The following is a 21,419-nucleotide window of genomic DNA, read 5'->3' as shown; positions in this document are numbered from 1 at the left end:
TCCCACCTCTTTCACATCCTGGAGAGGTCCAGGTTGCATTGTCACGGCCAAGAGCCCAGGCCCTAGAACCCACTCCCACCTTCCATGAAACCATCACTGACCAATAGCTTTGAAATCCCAACACTCTGAGTGGCCTGCAGGGATTAGAGATCCCCACACCTTACATTCATTGATTTACTTTTTCATCTTTTCCTGAGCATGAACTAGAGGCCAGGAACCATCTAGACATTGAATCCAAAGGTATTAAGACACCTAGTTGGGGACAGTTGTGTAAAGAGCTCACTGAGGTAGTGGTGCTGATAAAGCTAACTTCCGGGTGCAGGCAAGCTTAGGAGGGCCTTCTATGGAAGGGACAGCTGAGATGGATTTTGAAGGATGAGGCAGGCTTAACAGGAAAGAGCCAAGAGGCATGGCTTTCTTTTCAATGGAAAAGCTTAGCTGAAAGGGGTGGAGATGTGGAACAGCACATCTGGAGGCCAGCTGTAGAGCAGCCCAGGAACAAGGGGGATTTGGAGGGAAGGGAGTGAATCCAGCCTCCGTGGTGGGCAGGGGTCAAAGGCCAAATCTGGGGAATGGCATGAATGAATGCACATTCAGAAAAGAGCCCCCTCTGCAGTGGAGAGGACAGATTGGAAGGCCCCCAGGGAACGGATGAGAACCAGGCGGGAGACGATGCCCTGGTCCAGGGGATGCCTGCTCGGTGGGGTGGCACTGAGAGTGTCATCGGAGGTGGGGGAGGCACCTGAGAGGTGAAAGCGAGGGAGGGTCTGCTCAGATGGGGGGGCGAGGAGGGAGGGTCCAAGTCAACTTCCGTGTCTCTGACCAGTGTGGTTGCAGAACGCAGGCCATGGTCTCAATTCCACGTGAGAATGAGACATTAAATGCATAACTAAGCACAATTTGATAGCTAGACCTTTGGAAGTCTTTTCCCATACATTAAATCACTAATCAGTCATTTTTTAGGCATACCAAGGGCCAGGCAGTGGGGAAGGTCCATCCTAGGTGTAGATAATAAGGGAGTACTTTGTTGGCAGAGAGTTCGATAAAAATCAGTCAACTTTCTCTTATCACCTTATGCCAGAAATTCTAAACAGTGTCAGGAATAAAATACAGCTTTCTGGGAGGTAGATTTCTCCCACCACTGACTGGCCTTAACTTTTCGGTTTGAACCTCCAGCCACCAGCCTTACTGGCTAGTTTAAGCTAATGTCATTCAGAGGGCCATGCACTTTTACTAGTGGGAGCCCTGGCAATGGGTCTGTTTGGCAGGCTACTAAGTCTGGATTGGAGGGCTTTTGAGCTTCTTCCTCAAGAATGTTTTTAAGGGCCTCACTCTCCCTTTCACATCCCCTCCGCAATCTTCAGACTCCAGAACAAATTGCCTTGCCGAGTGGGAAGACTCTCACAGCTTCTCATCAGCAGATCTTCAGGTGTATTACTGATCAGGGTCTCTGGCCAGGAGGAGGCCCAGCCCTTCTCCTCCCCAGGGAAAGCACTCTTGGCCTCGTAAGTCATGCAGATGCCCCCCCGAGGGAGCCTGCAATGTTTGGACTTTCTCTGGGGCGGCAACAGTGATTCACAAGGAACATGCAAAATATTGCTCGTGGTGGGTGTCGTGTCAGGGCCTCTTGGTATTAAGGCTCTAAATAAAGCCTCATAGTGAAGGGAGTGGGACAGAGGGAGCAACTGCAGGTGATCCTTCCAGAAAGGATCTTTGGAGTCACTGCCTGAGAGGGTAGAACCTGGCAGCCGGCCCAGAGGAGGGCAGGGGTCAAGGCTCTTCTCAGACGGGGCTCTAAAGGCCTGATTGTAAATTGCCAGCGGCGTCCTCAGCCATTCTTGCAGCTGCGAATCTCCTGCCCCTCTGCCTTACATTTTCATGAGCGGACTTGAGGGGGGCTCTGATTTTGGGGTGGGGATGGTAGTGGGGTGAGGGTAGGCCAGGGACACTGGGACACAGCACCTGGACATAGGGACACAGCATTCACCAGGAGTCATATTTTGTATGTTCCTCCTGGACCAACCTGGCTGCCCCAGAGAAAGGTCAAGTTCCTACCTCTACTCTACGCCCTAGAGCAGTGGCTTGAGACTGCAGTTCTGGGTCATGCCCAGCTCTCAGGTGTGTGCCTCCTCGTCCATGCCACTAGGTCCAGGTCGGAACTGCAAATGCAGCAATTGTTACCCACAGGTGTGGGACGAGCATTTGCTGGTTGATGACAAAACCCTTGGGTAAGTCTGCTCTCACTGATACTCCTTCCAACAGGTCAGCTCAAGTGAGGCCTCTTTCCCCTTACCGTCACCCAAAGTCCAGATTGATACACATTTACTTAACCGGTGGTAACACTTCGGGTGAAAATGGCATCTTATGTTGCTTGCATTTTTGCTTCCTGATTACCAGTGAAGGCGAATACTCTTTGATGTGTGTTGTCGGTTTATACTTCTGTTTCTGGGAATTGCCAGTTCAAATCCTTAGGTCGTTTTCTGTTGGCTTGTTTATTTAATCTTTTACCTATTGATTTGTAGACATTTTAATATGTCCCCATCTTTAATCTTTTTTCCTCATCATGAATATTTTCTCTGTTATAAATTTTGAAAATATTTCTTGTAATCCAGTGTTTTGTTGGTTCCCTTTACAGCATTTGTGTTTAGAAAGCCTGACTTAACCTCAATATTAGAAATATATTCCTCTGTGGTTTTTTTTCTAATTATTTGACGTTTTTACTTGTTCAATGTGTGATGCTTTAATAATTCTGGAACCTATTTTTGGGACTGATGTTAGGTAAAGAGCTAGGTAGGAATCTACTTAGTTCCTTGTGTCATATGAATAGGCACTTGTTTTCACACTATTTATTGAACTGTCCAACATTTCTCAACTGATTTGAAATGCTTCCTTTGTCATAGTGAATGTTTCTATACGTATGTGTTTTTGTATACATATGTGTGGGTGTGCATTACCCATGCCTAGATCTCTATCTGTATATTTGCGTTCATAATTTGGTTCTGGTGCCATTTTTGAGGTCTTTGCACTATAACAGCAATATAACAGATCTCTCCTAAGTCTGTTTTGCTTAGCACGTTTAGCCAGTACATATCTAGTGGCTGGACATAAAGAGCTACGTTTCCAGGGGTCCTTACCTTCTGAGAACTCTCACGTCCTCGTGAGTGGGCTGACATTGGACATGTTTTCAAGGCTGAAAGATTTATAAATAATTAAATTACCATCTGAAATCCTGGATCGGATCCTGGAATAGAAAGACATTAGAAAAAACTGTTGATATCCAAATGAGCCCTGTAGTTTAGCTAATAGTACCAATGTTAATTTCTTAGCGTTGACAGTGATGAGAATTATGGAAGATGTCAACATTAGGGGAAGCTGGATGAAGGTCATGTTGGAAATCCCCCCTATTACTGTTGCAACTTTTTAGTAAATCTAAAGTTATTCAAGGATAAAAAAGTTTACTTAAACGTTGTAATACTGAAAGAGCGAGGAGCTCAGGTCAGAAGAAAATCATTTGAATTGCAGGTCGACAGACTGGCCTGCTGTGTGGCACAGCACTTAAATTCTCAGAGCCTTGTTTGCTCATGGGTAAAATGGGGATTAAGAAATTGCTACCTCTCAGGGCTGCTGTGACACTTGAACATGGTAATACATGTGGAAAGCATACCTGTCAGTACCTGGCGTGTTGTCAGTGTCTATGAACACAATTCCCTTCCTCACTTCCCTCACTCTTGCAGCATTTTAACTCCTGTTCAGACTAATATGGCAGCGAAGGAACTCTGGTTAACAGCTGAAATCTCATTTAGAGTTTGTCACCATCCTCTTCCAAACTGTCATATCACTCAGTGGTTACGTTTCTTTCTGGTGCTGGGGACAATCAGGCAGGCGAGATGCTTTCTCAGTAATGCAAAATGTGATTTTTCCAGGATGATATTGCACGGGGAGGACATGTGAGTTGAAAGGAATTTTTAGTAGGCTCACTGTCACAAATCGGATAACAGGAAATAAAACAAGGCTCAGGCAGTACACCGGCAGTGTCAAATTTCTTAAAAAGCAGGCACGCAGTCTTGGCAAAGGTTTGAATATCAGCCCCATTCTGGGTGCAAAACAAAGAGGTAAAAGCAGGAGCTTTGGCAGGGCCTCCACATCACACAGACCAGGAGGGAGGGCACCATTCCCATACTCTGCCTGCAGATAGTCCTTCCCAGGGTTCTGCAGTATACCGCCTCCAGGGGGCGCTAGGCAGCCCTGGGGACACATCTTGGCTCCCAACGGCAACTGAGACAAAATTCCTTAATCCCTCCAGGCTTGATGTCTGTCTGTAAAATGGGGGCAGGATTAGATGAATCAATAGGATCTACAGCATCTGCTGCAATACAATTTTTTTCCCCACAAACTCTCATTAATATTAGTTGCACAGAATCCACTGCTAGGTGAAATTCCCTATTTTTTGGCATTGTTGAGACTATCTGAAAAATACAGCATATCGTACCAAAAAATGGGATGCACGAGGCCATGCATGGTATGATATCATTTTTGTAAAGTACATAAACAATAAAAACTAAACTATATACCTCCAAGGGATACATATGTATGCATATTGATGTTTGTATATCTGTGATGTATGTATATCTTGTATATCGACAAGCGGTCTGGCGGTTTATGAATGCACGATTCAGGATCGGACTCACTTCTGTCAGGGAGAAGGCAGAGATGGAAGGAGAGAGGAACACTCAGAAGGTCTCAGCACTTTAGTAACAATACTTCTCAGGTCCAGTGGTCGGACCATGAGGACGGGTTTTATGATTTTTTTTTAATATCTTGCATATACCTAATGTATATTCCATTACATAATTTAAAGAAACCCTAGGTAACCACTCTGAAAGCAAGTTTATGTTAAAAGTTTTATTGACCGAAAAAAAAAAAAAAAAACAATCCAAAATACGTTATCAGTCATGAGGTGTAGGGACAGCAGCATAAAGACAGTGAGACTGCATGGGACATTAAGCTTCCGAGCCCATTCTGTTCACCCTCCTCTGGTGTGGCTTGCTTCCTTTCCTTCCCTTCCCGGGCACCCAGGCCCTGGGCTGGAGCTTTGGTATCCACCTCTGCCGGCTCTGCAGAGGCTCCCATCCTGCTTTCGGCTCTGTTGTCTGCTCCCTGAAACTCTTGCCCTGGGGCAGGAGGTGGAGGGTGTGACTTTCACAGGAAGTTCCTTGTCTGCTTTTCTTTCTTCTCATTTTTTCCGTGTAAGGAGGAGGAGCCACACACCCTGTCCTCCAGGGTCTTTCTGCACATGGCACACCCTCTCTATCACCTGCACCTGTTTTAATGGTCTTGTCACCTGTCCGTCATCCCCAGCATCAGGCGCTCAGCAAGTACTCATTTCCTTTTCCCTCTCCGTGATCTGCTCACTCTCAGTTTCTCCATCCCTACAACAGTCCCTACTTCAGATGGACACTATGGCAACCCTAGGAGAAAGCCAGGTGGTCACCCCCGCACGGGAGCTGGAATAGAGGACACAGCCTGGAAACAGCTTCTTCTCCCAGGCTGCCTTGGTCTGATCGAGCAGACCACTTTGCCTTTGGGAGCCTTAATATTCCTATCTGTCAAGTGGGACATCCTTTTCTGCCTGTTTTGGGGGCTCCTAGCCACTGATGGAAGGGAAAGTGCTTGGACAGGTTAGAAGCATCCTCCGGAGGTTCCAGTAGAGAGTAGACGTGTCTCCAGAGACTTGGAGCATCTGTCCGTGCAGCTGTCTGATGGCCCCTGTGTCCCTTGTTGGTTATGGAGGCATTGGTGGCGACAGCAGTGCTTTCAAGTGCTCCCTCATGGCCTTGCCACGTTCACGTGTCTTCCCTTCTGCCCAGCTGCTAGGCTTCAGGGCGAACGCCCAGTTCACAGCATGGGACCTGTCATCTGTGGGCCATGGGTCCCAGGAAGGTCAAGGCCTCTTTCTCCGGTTTCCCCTGGGAGCGGAGGGCAGCTCCTCGTGACTTCCCCCGCCTGCCCCTGGTGGGCTTCAGCTGGGAGTTCCCCTTGCACCACGCCTGCGACTCTGGACACGGTTTGCTACATATGGAAATCAGCCTCCGTCTGCCTGGGGAGCGGTTTCCAGTTTTCAGTTCCCAGAAGGTGCTGGAATGCAGATGGGTCTCTCTCCTGCCCCAGAAAGCAGACTGTGTTCACAAAACAGGTTTGGAATAACTAGTCACAATTGGGAAAGGCGGGGACAGCAAGGAGGAGCTACCCTGGGCTTGTGGCCTCAGAATTCCGGAGAACCACACGGCGTTAGCGTTTAGGATGACAGGGTCACACATCCTTTCAACCTCCTGCCACCACGCCTAGGACACCTCGCTAATTAGGCTGTGTTCCCCACGGGCTGTCATGTTCCTTTTATTTTTTCATTCCACCTGGGCCAGGTTTTAGCTGCAAGACCTTGGACAAGTGACCTCACCACCCTGAACCACAGTGGCATCATCTGTACAAAGGAGAAAGGATGCCTTGCAGAGTTATTGTGAAGATTAGAGCTCACGGGTGCAGAATTCACAGCAGCCTGCTGGAGACCCAGAACAGTCGTTATTCCTAAAGTCCTTGCTCTGTAGCATTGTTGTGTCACCAGCACATAAAGCCTGACTTTTGGGGCACAATGTGGGTATTTGTTGACGGTTTGATTATTGTTTCTATAAATTCTAAAATCTTAAAATGGGAAGCTGGAAGGAGAAGATATTTTGAGCTGAAATCTCTGTTCTTTTCCAATTTATTTTTAAGATGTATGGCATTAAGTAAATTTATTTCCTCCCTCTCTTATCATTGAGATGATGCCACATCTGTCTACTGAGTGGGCTCTTGAAGGCTGCATCTCAATACTCTGTTCATCTACTCGTCTGGGGTTCGTTGCAAACACCCACTGTCTCCTTGGGCCCCGGTCCTCTGGCCAAGCGAGCTGCAGAAAGCCTAGTAACCAGTCAAGGCTGTGTTCTTGCCTCTGATAGATGAGGTCAAGCCACACTTGGCATATTTCAAACGTGTTTTCCCTAACTTGCTACCTCCTAACAAAGAAAGAGACATATCACACCCTTATTAGCTTCAAAGAGAAATACTAATGTTTGTTTTTTTCTCCTTTTCTTGCATTGGCAAGAGATTTAGTTTTGCTTAAAGGAAACACAGATGACGCTAATGAGACCGCAGTGTCTTAATTTGCATATTAGATGAGATAAATATTGAGCTAATTAACACCTAGGATGCATTTTCATTGCCTGGGACAATTGTTCTATGGTGATAGTAGTTCTCTGCTACTTACCCAGCAGCAGAACAATTTGAAGAGAGAATCACTTCCCCACAAATACTTCAGGCCAACCAAAAATGCTCCCAGGAAATGTCATCCAGAAATTCTTATGTTAATTTGCAATAAATCCTGGACCCTCTTTCAAGTTAACCCTGATCCTATTGGCAAGTGATACCAATAGAAGGTCTGTCCCACAGACCGGAGAAGAGCTGAGTGGGGCTGGGAGGGGCTGGGGGCAGGAGAAGTTGGTTGGTCCCATCTAGGGTTCTGGCAAAGGGTTTGAAAAGGACAACCTGGGTTGGACAGTCATTTACTCTAGGAGCAGGACTGGCTACATAATTTGCCGGGCCCCGTGCAAAATGGAGATGCAGGGTCCCTCGTTCAGAAATTAAGTTCAAGATGGCCGTAGTTGAACATCAAACCAACAGTGGTCCTTCTAAGTAGAGGGGGCTTTTGTTCTACTGCACAGCTTACATGCTTTTGAAGTTTGCCCCATTTGTTGTATATGAGCTTTGAAGAGAAGAAAGAAAGGGGGGGGAAATTTAAAAAGAAGTAATACTTCACATCTAGCTCATTTCAATGAATTATGTGAGTTTAGATGAATATAAATAAAAGTAAATGAAAAAAAGAATGCTGAGCACCAGGCCCACCGCGGTTCCCGGGGCTCCCTCTCCCTTTCCTCTCCTCTCCTCTCCTCTCCTCTATGCATCTGTTTGCATCCGCGAATCGCTGACTAGGGCACTTGATTCTCTTCCCACACCCTCCAGAACTGCTTCCCCACCTTCAACAATGCTTGCTCAACTTTCAACTTCCAAGTGTTAAGCTTTGCTCTGCCTTTTGTATTTTAATTGCTTTCTCTCTCGCTTTTAATGAGCAATCAAGGCTATTTCTTTATTGAGGACCTGCTGGCAAATTTCAGGCGGACTGTGTGTGTATGAAAGGAACAGGTGAAATCCACATTCTCTGGCATGAATAGCTGTGGGGAGGCGTGGAATAACCATCTATCTAAGGGAAAATGTCCACTTAACTTGCAGTCTTAATTCAAAGGAAATGTCAAGTACTCAACTCTATGCTTTGTGGCAATTGAAGAGAAGATTGGAAGGAGGGTTGGTGAAAATAACTGAGACCACAGCCACTGCAGGGGAAATGAGCTTAGGTAGGTGTGCGTGCCTGTATTTAATGCCCAGTATTGCCCATCAGAATTAACTCCCTAGCAACAAGTAGGCAGGAAATAAAGGCCGAAGTATTATAGGCTAAATTGAGAAGCCGTAAACTCATCGTTATGGAGTAAGGAGTTATAGTTATGCAGGGCACACTGTATCGTAGGATTGCTTCCAAGGAATGGTCGTTCCTGCCCCAGATCCTTCCTTTGTCTGATTCATAATAATGTTGCCAGTGGGATATTTGTTTCTTCGAATTTCTATACTTTTCTACAACCACCTTGACGCCCTGCACTCAGCTGGCTGCCGATACATGCCTGTTGATTGACAGAGATGTGGGAAACCATCAAATGTGTTTCCTCCCTGAAGGAGTGGAAACCACGTGCCTTCAATTAGCGCCTTTCCTCCTGGCTGGAACTCTTCAGTATGACAAAGGCATCAGGTTACAGAGGGATGTGGGGAATTGTCCTAGTACTACCACAGATGTCATACATGTCCCAAGCTCTCAGAGACAGCTGAGCTCAATGATAGGAAACGTGGCGATGCGTCTGTGTCATTTTTATGGGGCTCCCCTGTGCCCTGAAGGGCAAACTTTCTGGCTTAGACATATAACAGCATTGCCCCAAATGGAAACAGGGCTTTCAAACCTGCCAATTTGACTACTTAGGTCAAATTGAGCAAATATTTTATGAGTTGAACTTTTTTTTTTAAACCAAACCATTAAAATGACAAATTGTGACACTTTATAAAGACAAGCTCCTCACTTTCCCCACCCCGAAGCAATTGAAAATGGTTTGCTTCCTTTAAAAGGGAGGACTGGACCTTTGGAAGGTCTGAGTATTCCATTATGTCAACCATAGATGTGGGTGGGTGACATGTCGTATGTCTTTCTTTGTGTGTTGGCGCGCTGCTGCAGGCTTGGCGGTTTCCAGCTCGGTACCCGCCTTGTCAATCTGAGCGTGCCCTGGGTCACGTGCATTATCTCAGATAGAACCGTGGACCATTGCGTTAGTCTGCTAGGGCTGCCGTCACAGACTGGGTGGCTTAAACAACACACGTTTATTTTCTCACAGTTCTGGAGACTGGAAGTACGGGATCAAGGTGTTGGCAGATTTGGTGGCTTCTGAGGCCTCTCTCTTTGGTTTGCAGATGGCCACCTTCTTGCTGCTCCTCACATGGCCTTTTCTCTGTAGCTGTGCATCCCTGATGCCTCTTCTGTGTCCTCTTCTTATGAGGATACCAGCCATATTGGATTAGGGCCCACTGGAGAGACTTTATTTTGATTTAATGACCTCTTTCAAGGCCAACGTACTGGGGATTAGGGCTTCAATATACATGAATTTGGGGGGACGCAATTCAGCTCATCATGATTATCAAGTCACTTCCCTTCACATTACCAAGGGCAAATTGTTCAAATGTGGAGATCAACCGAAAACATTTAAAGAGACTGGTGGGGCAAAGATGCTTTGGGGGGAGAAGCATGGAGATGTGCTTCTTTCTTTACCACAGCCTCAGGCCTTCTTCAGGTCACTCCAGCCCCCGCCCCTTCTCCTGTGGGTGCAGTCTCCCCAGGGCCTGGCATCAGAGGGTATCTCACAGGCCTGGCTTTATCTGCTTCTCTCCTGCTGGACAGATGTTCGCAGAACCTCTGATGCTGTATTTTACTCTTTGGTTGATATTGTCATCAAGGTTTTATTAGTGATGACAGAGAGAGATAAGGGGATGGAGGTAAAAAGATATAGAGACTCTGGGGGAAGGTTAGGCCTCTTCAGTGTTTTGTTTTTCAATTTTGGTCCCTAATCCATCACCCCCTTCTGCCTGTCTCCTGCCCCCTGTGTTAAAAGATGCAGCTTCTACACGCAGAGAGGCCTCTGACAAGCAGAGAAAGAAAGACAACAGGACTTCAGCCTGGGCCCATGTCACTTGCTTTGCTTAGCTCGACATCGCCCATTGGCTGTTGTCAGGCAGCTGGTAATTTATGGTCTCTGGTCAAGAAGGGTGGGCCAGGAACCGCCACCTTCTTCCCCCACGCTTGCTGGGTCCATGCCAGCGCCTTCCATAGCTTCTGTCTGCTGGGGAAGGCTTGGGGTCTGCCACCCTGCCACGGAGCCCGCGACCCCGCGACCCCGGAGCAGCCTGTCTGGCACCTGCGATCTGTCCAGTAGGAAGCCACGCCCTTCTTCTGAAGACCGTGCCGCATGTCATGCCTTACATTTTGAGACCCAAAATAGCTGTTCTCAGTGGCAGTTTCCCCTTCCGTATGGTTCTGTTCTTCCATAGAGGTGATGGTTCGTGCTTGAAGAAGTCGTGCCCCAGAGGAAAAGTCCAGGCGAGGGCAAGCAGGAAATGCGACCCCCACGACAGCATGGCTCCCTTCTCACTGTGCTCCAGTGTCACTGTCCCTTTAAGGTCCACACGCCCCTCTTCTGAAACACCCCCCGACCCACCCAATTCCAGGCACGTCCACATCTGAGCACCACGAGCTCCTCAGCAGCGTCTCTGGGGCAGACCTGCTTACCCTGTGCAGACGGTCTTTGGGGCAGAGCCTCTGTCTTTGCACCTGACCTTCAGAATCCAGCATGGAGCTGTGCACACACAGTTACTCAGCAAGTAATGTATCAAATGAGCAGGGTGACGATGGACGACAGCTAACAAGCCTCCTCCCCCTCCTACACCTGCTCAGGTGTGACTGCTTCGGGGGGCCCACTGCCCCCAACTCCACAGTTCACTCCTTCCTCTGTATAGCCTTGCACATTTGTCTAACTTTTATGTGCATATTACATAATAATTATATTTCTTTGTTTGCCCATCACTCTCTCCACCCTAGCAGAATATGACCCATTCTCCTTGGTATTTTCCAAACCTAGAGCTAAGTGTGGCCCTGGGAGGGCACCGTGACGTGACATGACATGACTGTTGAACTGAATTACACTTAACTAGGAAGAGAAATCATGTTGCTTCAAGTATGCTGGATCTGGCTCTGGCTACTTTAGAAGCAATGACTTAATTTAGTCTCATTATTTATGGAGCAAGTGCTATGCTGAGGCAGGGTCCTGGGCATTACAGATGAAACAAATGCATGCTTGTCGAATTGCTTCCATTGACTAGCAATTTTCAAAGAGGTTACCTCTCTACACCCCACTCGAATCGTGTCAGGGGATGTGTCTGTTTTGTTCACTGCTCAATTGAACAAAACAGTGGCTAGCTCAGTGACTGGCAAATAAGGCACTCCGTAATATTCATAGACTAAATGAATGAAGAACCTGTGAGATAGATACTATTGCAGCATTTTATGGAGAAGTTAAATCACTTGCTAAAGGCCATTCAGCTATTACCTGGCAGAACCATGATTCAAATCTGGTCTGTTTGACCCTAGAGGACATGGTATCTCCACGCCCCCCATCCTCTCCCTGTCTTGCACGATGGTAGTGTTTCCATTGTCATCAATTGAGAGCACAAATGCTGTCCTATAAAACGGGCCATGCGTGTGATGCAGGAAAAGTTCTAGGTGGGACTGGAGGAAGTGTGGGTTATTATTGTTATAAATTATCTTGTTTTTCTGCAAAACACCGGAGGAGGACTCAGAGAGAAGGTGGTCATTAGCTGGGTCTGGTAGAATTACAGGTTTGTAACCTTCACATGATGGTCAGCAGAGGAACCTGCAAGGTGAATGCCAGGCCTGTGGGAGAGGCAGAGTGGGCCTTGACCACTCCTTGTTTGCCTGAGGAAATTAATTCAGCCAACTTATATCAAGTACCTAGGCTGGGCCTGGATCCTGGAATGGACAAAGCGTGTCTTGTACCCTTGACTAACTCATGACCTACTCAGGGAAACAGAATCATATTCTGCTCACCACAACTTGGCCATGGGGTGGGGCAATGGTCACTGTACAACCCTGTTATGTGGGGTCATCTAGTGGTGTGGTGGCATTGTTCATGATCTGGATATTTCTCTGGGAGAGAGTCTCAGGTCTGTGGGTGTTTATTGGCCAAGGTCTGATGAAGAGAGCCTTTGTTTTTCACCAAAGTAATCACTTCTAAAGGAGTGGGAACTCAGCTCCTGTCGTCAACCCAGAGCCGAGGAGAAATTACAGGTTTTGATCTGCAGTTGATCAACTCTTAAATTCACAGTGTGGGGTGTTTCTGAGCTTTGTCTGTTTTTTTGTTTGGATTTGTTTAATATTTGCCTTGTTGGTGGGAATGGGTCTCCTTCATTTAAGACACATGGGAAGTGCTTCCTGATGATTTATGCCAGGGAGGGTCCAATCTGTGGGATAGATAACAGGTGCTCTTTGGGGAGCATTAAAATGGCATTATTGTGAAATACTTATGCTAATGAATAGCTCAAGTGATCACTCCTGGGCTGATGGCTCAGGAGAAGCTGTCAGTGCCTGAGGAGCAGGGTATGATGGCAGCCTCCTCTGTGTCGATGCTCCTTGACCTTTAATGAAAAGGCAAGAGACAGGACAGACGCTCAGTTATTTATCCCCAGTTATGGATCTGCTGTTTTTAATATTTTAACACATTTACTTAATCCCACTGCAATCTCTGCAAGGAGCCATGATTATCCCCATTCTAGAGATGAGGAACTGGAAGCTCAGAAAGCTCAAGTGAGTTGCCTGAGGTCACACAGCTTGTCAGAGGTCTAGCTTGCTTTATCTGGTTGGAAAATTGGTGTCTCTATTCTCTATAATGCATTTTCCCTCCTAGACTTTAGAATTCCACTCACTGGCTTTCAAGATGGCTTGTTGTACCTTTTCTATGACAGTTGGAAAGATAAAGGACTGAGAAAGAGTTGAGTTTCATCTGACCTGTGAGGTGAGGTGGGCTTCCGTAAGCCTCTCATCCCCCTGGCTAGGCAGGCCTGGTGTATAAAGACTCCTCAGGAGCCTGAATACCAGGGTCTGGTGGGGAGGATGGGTGAAGTCACTACGCACTGACCATTATCCTATGGACCTTATATGGGCTCATGTTTGTAACGGGCAGAGCAGCCCAATGTGGTATATACTATTACTTGCATTCTATGGAGGATGAAATGGAGACATAACGATGATAAATGAGTTGCCCAACATCATTTGACAACCAGGAGACAGGGCAGGGATTTTAAACCACTGGCTTCTAACTCCAAAATCCATACTTTTTCATTTAGGTCACCATGTCTCCTGGTCAGGGGCAAATGGGAAAGTACAGAAACATTCTGAGAGAATGTGAATGAGGGTGATGGGAAACGAGCAGTTGTATTTGGGAGGGGACAGCGTGTGGGGGATGCCGTCCTGTGTGAGAGCAGTCGGGGCACAGGACGTGGGCCTGCAGGGTGGGCGGAGCTGGCCTTGGCTGTGCCAGTCTGTGCTGAGCAAACCCTTGTAGTTGCCCAGTGTAGGGGCAGGGGGCAAACTTCAGATGTGGAGAGAGGGTTAAAGAGGCCCTCTCACCCTCTGTGTGGTGCATTCAAAAAGATTGAGCTAAAAATAATGGGTGTCCTTTCTTTGAGATTTATACGTACCCCTTGCATGAAATTAACAAAGATGAAACCAACATTATATTTGCCTTAAATATTCTCCTCACTTCAAACTATTATTCTCCCTTCCAATATCTTGAGACAGGTGTGGGCGGGGCCGAGGTGTGTGTGTGTGTTTTTATTTTGTTTTGTCTCACGGTAGCCTGATAGCCTGCAATAAAGCCAACTCCGGTTAGAAAGAGACATTTTCATTCCACATCAAAAAGTGTGACTGAGAAAGCAGGAGAGTCTATTTTATGTTCTTTTATGACTGATATTTGGACAAAGTGACCACAGCCAAGTTTGTAGCTAATGATGGAAAGGGGAAGTTTAATAGTTACACAGGCTGGGTTGTGGCTCTATGAAGGGAAGTTTAGTGTTACCTACCCTACCTCTGCTCTGGGCTTTTGATAGCAAACATGAAGTGACTCGTGCTAGTAAATGGGGTTTAACAATGCTGAGGTAAAAGTGGAAGTTTGCCCCAGGGCTCATGTTGTAGCCATAGTTGCTGCACGATCCTGAGGTTAGACTGTAAATATAGGGACCTCACAGGCTGGGCTTAGAACAAGTTCTCAACTAATAAGCAAACTTGAAGAGTTAGGAACATGATTCCTGTAGCCAGAAGTAGACAGTCTGGTGCATATAGACCATGGGGAACAAGCATTGCGGGGGCACCCGTTTACTCTTTCAAAGTATATTTATTGAGGGTCTACTAGAGAGGGGCTAAAGATGCATTTCCCTCTTGGAGCCCACATTCTAAAAGCTGGTGATCTGGGCCAAATGATCATTGCACTATTTACAATAGCCAAGATGTGAAAGAAACCTAAGTGTCCATCGACAGAGGAAGGGATAAAGAAGATGTGGTACCTATACACAATGGACTATTACTCGGCCATAAAAAAGAATGAAATAATGTCATTTGCAACAACATGGATGGACCTAGAGATTATCATACTAAGTGAAGTAAGGCAGACAAAGACAAATATCATATGATACCATTTATATGTGACATCTGAAAAAATGATACAAATGAATTTTATTTACAAAACAAATAGACTCATAGACATGGAAAACAAACTTATGGTTACCAAAGGAAGTAGCAGTGGGTTGGGGAGGGGGGAGAAATTAGGAGTTTGGGATTAACATACACACAATACTAATATATATAGCACAGGGAGCTGTACTCAATATCTTGTAATAACCTATAATGGAAAAGAATCTGAAAAAGAATATATATGTATATATGTATAACTGAATCGCTTTGCGGTACAGTTGAAACTAACACAACTTCAATTAAAAAAAAAAAAAGGAACTGCAACCTCTGCTACATGGGTTGTAGATTAACAGACATGCTTTAGGGCAGTGCTTTTCAAATGGGGTTCTGGTTAAAACACAGATTCTGATTCAGTAAGTCTGGGCTGGGGCCCGAGATTCTGCGTTTCCATCAAGTCCCAGGTACTGTTGGTGCCGCTAATCCTGACCTCACCATTAGGAATGCAGTCCAGGCTGCCAGCCCAGCGTGCTTTCTATGTGGTCTGTTCATTTCAGTCTGTGGAGTCACATGAATCAAGTTCTCCTTCCAGCGTGTGAACTTCAGCATATTCAATAAATCCATTCGTCATCTTGAGGAAGGGGCTAGAGATAGGGATCCCCTCTCAGTGTAGATAGAGACCTGGTGGAAGCACCACCACCTGAGTGTAAGGGTCAAGACTCTTGCCTCGAGTAGAACAGATTGCAGGAATATACCTTGTTGCAGTTTCATGTTCCACTTGGGCTGGATTTCTGGGGCTGCCCCTAATTGTATGGAACTTGAACTTGGTCCAAATTTATGACACACCACCTTGTATTTTTCGGAGGAGCCCCCAAAACACAATTTGCTCCTTTTGTCTCAAAAGAGACACTTTTTTTCAGGTCACGAGTGCCTATGTTATTGCAGACACACACACACACACAAACACACATATTCTTCGTTGTTTCTGGTTACAATTATCAGATCGGGCCACATTTCAGCAACACGATTAGTCCCCAAATGCCAAAACTCCCAGTTGAGATGCTGGGATTTCAGCAGTTCCGAACATCCAGTTTCGGGAGGCTTGGTTTCGTACAGGTGCTCCATTACTCCACTATAACCGACACTCAGAAGCGGCAAGGACGAGGACATCGGAGCGGGAGGAACTGAATAATGGCCTCTGAAAATTGGAAATCCATTTAAAGTGGGAGGCCATCTCGTCCGCACCCTTGGTAAATGTTATAAAGCGAAGGAGCTTTAACCTCTGAATTAGTGTGGAGAGAGAGGCAGTGGAGTGCAGCAGGCTATCAGGAAAAGGGTATCGTGTTTGGAAATGAGGGTCTGATGCACGATGAGAAGCAGAAAGTGCAGGCGTTTTACATTTGGCCAGAGATCAACAGCTTCTGCTAACAAACAGTTCCTGGAGGGATGAAATTTCATCGGGGAGAAAGGGGACCGACACACAGCCGGCAGAGGCAGACGAGTCTCCGAGACGAGGAAAAATGCAGTCTAGGGTCCATGCTGTTTGCTCTAAAATATGAACTACAGAGAGAGTAATTGTTTAATCATCTGGGGCCTTTAAACAATTCACTTTTTGTGGCTCTCTCATCCGAGCGCCATTACCTCTGTGCTGCCCACCTGTTCCCCTGCCAAATGGGAATGTAACCCAGTTAATGAGGCCATTATTCCAAAGCTCACTGCAGAAAGAGGGGGAATTTCACCTGGGACAAGGAACACAGAAAAGAAAAAAAAAAAGTACTGTTCTGTGACCTTTTTTTGCTCAAAAAGTTTGGAGAAAAGGGAATTGTTCATAAGAAATGGCAGGAGAGCGCAAAGCATAATTTACCCCATGAATGTAATAGCAGTAGTACACATACTTGCTGGAAACCACTGGACTCTTAATTAAAGGGCCACAGATCTTTAGATTTCCACATAATTAAGGATTGATAATCACCATGCATTGTGCCACTGGCACAAAGTACTATTTAACTTACAGTACTCACATTTCTTTTAAAACTCACCCCAAAGTTCCAGGTTCAGGCTTTGTTTTTATAAATGTGGTTGCTGGAAACTACATGCAAAACCAGCTTTTTTTTTTTTTTTTCCCTTTCTCTCTTTAAGAGCAAACCTAGTAAAGTCGCTTAACGTTTCAGGATGCCTGCACAATATTTTTAAGTCGTTTGCAGATAAGGGAAGATTCCGTAGCCCCAAGAAATAGAATAAATACCAGCCACCTTCATTAACCTGCTAAATTTCAGGAGAGATAATGGTCTCTAAGAGAGGCGCACTGTTGGTTATCAAGCCTGCGGACACCTTTGTAATGACAGATCGGGAATGATTGGGGGCAGTTTGCTGCAGTTCATTTCCAACACCATGGAGCTTGTGCTTATTCATTTGTTCAGGCGTTTGACGTCTATCAGGACCTGCACCAGGAGGCCATGGTAAGAACGAACAACAACAGCAAACACAGAGACCCGGCTCCTGCCTGCTCTGTGTTTACAATCGAACGTGTGAGACAAACACAAACTAAAGAATCAGATGGAGAAATATGGGATGACAACTGCGGTAAGTGGAAGGAGGATGACCTGGTACTCTGAGAGCTAATGGCAGGGATTGACCAGGTCAGGGAGGGTCAGGGAAGCTTCCAGAAGAAGCAGTACTAAAATGTTCATCCTCTAAGCATAATTCCTTAGTTCCTTCAGTGTTTAAGGGTTTAGCTCACCTTTTCTGAATGCTCATCTACTCTGATCTTCACAATAGAAAAGCAAGGCAGAGACTGTTCTCCCCATGTCACAGACAGGGACAATGGGGCAGGAGGGGGCGAGAGCAAACTGCCCAGTAGAGCCCGGTCTCTGGGGTTTCGTGCCGTCCTTGATATCAATCAGCCTTGTGTCTGTTTTTTGTCTGCTGCTTTCTGGATGATGTTTCACATATTAAGCCTGATGAGCCTTAGCTGTGACCAGCCTCTCAGCAGCGGTGAAACTCTGAGTCACTGAAATAAAATATTCTTCAGCTGCTGCTGTCAGCTGGCCTCCTCAGATAGCCATTGCCATGTCTGTGGATTAGTCTCTGCTATAGCCCTCTGCCGTCTCCTCCTAGATTCTTAGCTCTCCTCTGCTTGATGTTTCTAGGGATGGGACCCTGGCTGCCTCCTGACGTGGTCCCCTATCTTGCACATATTAGCAGGATCTTGAGGGTAAGCTGCTAAAGTTCTCACGGTGTCTTCTGCTTGGTCACATGGCTTCTGGTGCAAGAATTAATGGAGAGACTTTAGCAGAAGTGGAGGGAAAGGATTGGGGACCTTCTGGAACCCAACAGTGTAATCGAATGGGGCACATGAAGCCTGCTCTGAAACATGTGTTTGTGCTGGGTTTGTTCAGGGATAGAATGCCATCCTTCCTTACTCCCCATCAAGACTAGAACTCTAAAGAAGTAGGACCTGTCTGAGACATCCTGAGTGGTCCTCCCAGCAAATAAAATGGGTGCACCCTCTACTCCTCATCCGCCAGCACATTTCCGCCTCGCTCGATGTTTCTGCATGAACTTCATAAAACAGTGGCCTGTGAATTAGAGGAAGGAGGTCCTGGGGGATCCCCGGGGAGCTGGGGTCTATGCCCCTGACGCTGCCGGACTTGCCGCAGTGGCTGGAGGTGAATGTTTCCTCCCCACACTCTGAGCCGTCAGCCCCTTTGACATTCTCCTTCTGGAATCACTGTAATTACAACTGGGAGTCCAGAGCTGTGAATTCCTTTGTTTCTTTAGGAGATGACTATTGTAGACCCTCCTCGCTCTCATAAACCGGCTGTAAGTGGAGTGCAGAGCTGTCAATGGCAGTTTCCCCAGGTGGCCTGGGCTTTCTCCCAGGTGGCAGGCTCGCACTCGGGAGGTGTGATCAGACCAGGAAAGGTGGGGAATTCACGCCACAAAACCTCTGCCAGGTTTTGAAAGGAGAAGCCCTTTGGCTTTGTATAGGGAGAGAGATGAAAGAGTTAAGATATCTCAGGAAGAAAATGACCTCTTCCAGATACACACCTTGAAGGCTGATACTGTCCTCCCCTACCTGACAATATGCTTGGCTCTCAAGGAATTAGAAAACAAAAACCTTACTCTGCTCAAGAGAGAGAGTTGGATTTAACATTCAGCTGATCAGGCTCTACTAAGCTCTTCCTGTGAAATAGTGGCATTTTATTGCCTACTCTAAGCAACATGTCACAGTGCCTCATTGCTTGGGGAGAGCCTGACACATGGATTCAGCGGTGCCCATTTTGCAGATGAGAAAAGCCAGACAATCAGGAAGAAGCCGTACAATTAGGACTTTGGATTTGCTAGCCTAAGAAGCCCTCTCCTTTTTCATGAGTCACGTTCTCTCCTTAGGAGGCAACAGCTGGTGCTAAGGCCTAAGGATGGCTACAGGGAGGAGAAAGCCTCAGTGGCGGGCAGGTTGTAATTTGTGCCGCTGAGGACGTTCAGTGCAGTAGGACAAACAAGGCTAACAGCGCAGAAAACAGGTGGAGGCTTCTCTGCAGTGAGATTTGAATTCAGGTGTGAAAGAAGGATCTTAATAACAATCGGAAGATGGGTGCTATAGACCGAATGTTTGTATCCTCCCCAAATTCATATAGTGAAACCTAATCCCCAATATGGCAGGATTTGGAGGGGAGACCTTTGGGAGGTGATGAGGCCATGAGGGTGGAGCCCTCATGAATGGGATTAGTGTCCTTGTAAAGGAGACCCCAGAGAGCTCCCTTGCCGTTTCCAGTGTATGAGAACATACTGAAAAGATGGCCCTCTGTGTACCAGGGAGTGGGCTCTCACCAGACACTGAATCTGCTGGCACCTTGATCTTGGACATCCCAGCCTCCAGAACTGTGAGAAGTAAGTGTTTGTGGCTTCAGCCACCCAGTCTATGGTGTTCTGTTTTAGCAGCCCAAACAGACTAAGACAACAGGGATTCCTGGGGAGACGCTGGTGTGGGCAGAGGCCGGTTGGAGGCACGGTCAGGGAGTATTCAGACGAGGCAGATCAGACCTTTGCAGTTAGTGGCCTACAGGTGCATCTGGTCACGGAGAGAGACGGATTCGAAGGCTTCCTGTGCAACTGCAATATCTCTGACGCAATGTTTCTGGCCCTCAACACTGTTGACATTTTGGGCTGAGTAATTCTTTGTTGTGGAGGATGTCTTGTGAACTTTAGGGTGTTTGACAGCATCCCTGGACTCTACCCCAGTCGTGACAACCAGAAATGTCTTCAGACTTTTGCCAAACGTTCCTTGGGGCAGTGGGTGTGGGGACACTGCTCTAACTCCATCCTCATGGCAATCTCAGCAGATGACTTCACTCTCCTTTGTGCTGACGTAGGAAAACAGAGGATAATGGTTACAAAACTTGTACCTGGGAGCGTGGGGTTTTGAAACCACATTTGTTCCGATCCTTGACAAGACTCTGCCTGACTGCCAAGGGGGAGAAGGGTCAGGGCCACCTCTTGGACTTGGTGGTGGTGAGCTTTGATCTGTTTTCTCGTGCTTCGGAACTTGCCCCTGGCACTGGTTTGCTTATCCAAATAGGCAGAAGTGCTCTGTGCGGCACGAGAGCAAATTGTCGGATTTTCAGCCCTTTTGGTACGGCTTATTAATGTTCTTGCATAACACTCTGTGAACTGATTCATTCATTCTCAACATTTACTGAGCTCTGACCACGTCCTAGGCATGATGCTGGGTCCTGGGGAAAGAAGGGTGAACAGATCACAGCCTGATCCCTGCTCTCACGACTTTATATCACAGCTGGAGACAGACGACAAGACAGTAACAATCACCACAGCAGCAGCGAACCCAAACAGCACGCTCTGATGGGAAACACCGGGATGAGAGAACCGGCTAGATAGCCTGAGATCTGAAGGCTGAGGAGGTACCGGCTCTGGAGGTAGGTGGAGGGTACTGGAGACAGAGGGAACAGTCAGTGCAAAGACCCTCAAGTGAGAAAGAGTTCGCTCTGTTTTAGAAATGGGCAGAGAGGTGTGCAGGGCTGGATTTGCCAGGAGATCACCGCCCTGACACTAGTGGTTGAGCACCGGAAGTTCCCAGCTCATCGCCCTGTGGACAGGATTTCTGGAATAATGATGACTTCAGCGTGGAAAAGAATAGTGGCTCTGAATGTGTCTGGAGATCCCCATGGACTCCCAGCCTGATAACTTCTCAGGAGACACGTCATTGTCTCCACATGTGTCTGTTTCTTCCCCAGACTTTCAAAAGCTGGGGAGGAAAACATTGTCCTCTACCCATCTGGGTTCTTCTGGCTGATCTAAGAATTAAGTTGATGTGAGACACGTTAACAGGAGAACATCAAACAAAAGCTTGATAACATGTATACGTGGGAGAGAGCCAGGAAAATTAACTCGCCAAAATGGCTGAAGCCCTCACCTTAAATACCACTTGCAGTTAAAGACAGAAGAGGATGTTGGGGGCAGTGGTTTG

General features: G+C 46.8%; 1 long non-coding RNA gene across 1 annotated transcript in view; it reads left to right on the top strand.

Annotated features, from left to right (window-relative positions):
- The first annotated feature begins 20,636 nt into the window (after positions 1 to 20,636).
- LOC118885584 overlaps positions 20,637 to 21,419 on the top strand; it is a 162,903-nt gene continuing 162,120 nt past the window's right edge. Inside the window, exon 1 of the long non-coding RNA XR_005017512.1 lies at positions 20,637 to 20,868. This is a non-coding gene — a long non-coding RNA (uncharacterized LOC118885584). The remainder of the gene's footprint in view (positions 20,869 to 21,419) is intronic.

The sequence above is a fragment of the Balaenoptera musculus genome, chromosome 19, assembly GCF_009873245.2.
Source record: "Balaenoptera musculus isolate JJ_BM4_2016_0621 chromosome 19, mBalMus1.pri.v3, whole genome shotgun sequence".
NCBI lineage: Eukaryota > Metazoa > Chordata > Mammalia > Artiodactyla > Balaenopteridae > Balaenoptera > Balaenoptera musculus.
This window is presented reverse-complemented; position numbering and strand designations above follow the sequence as displayed.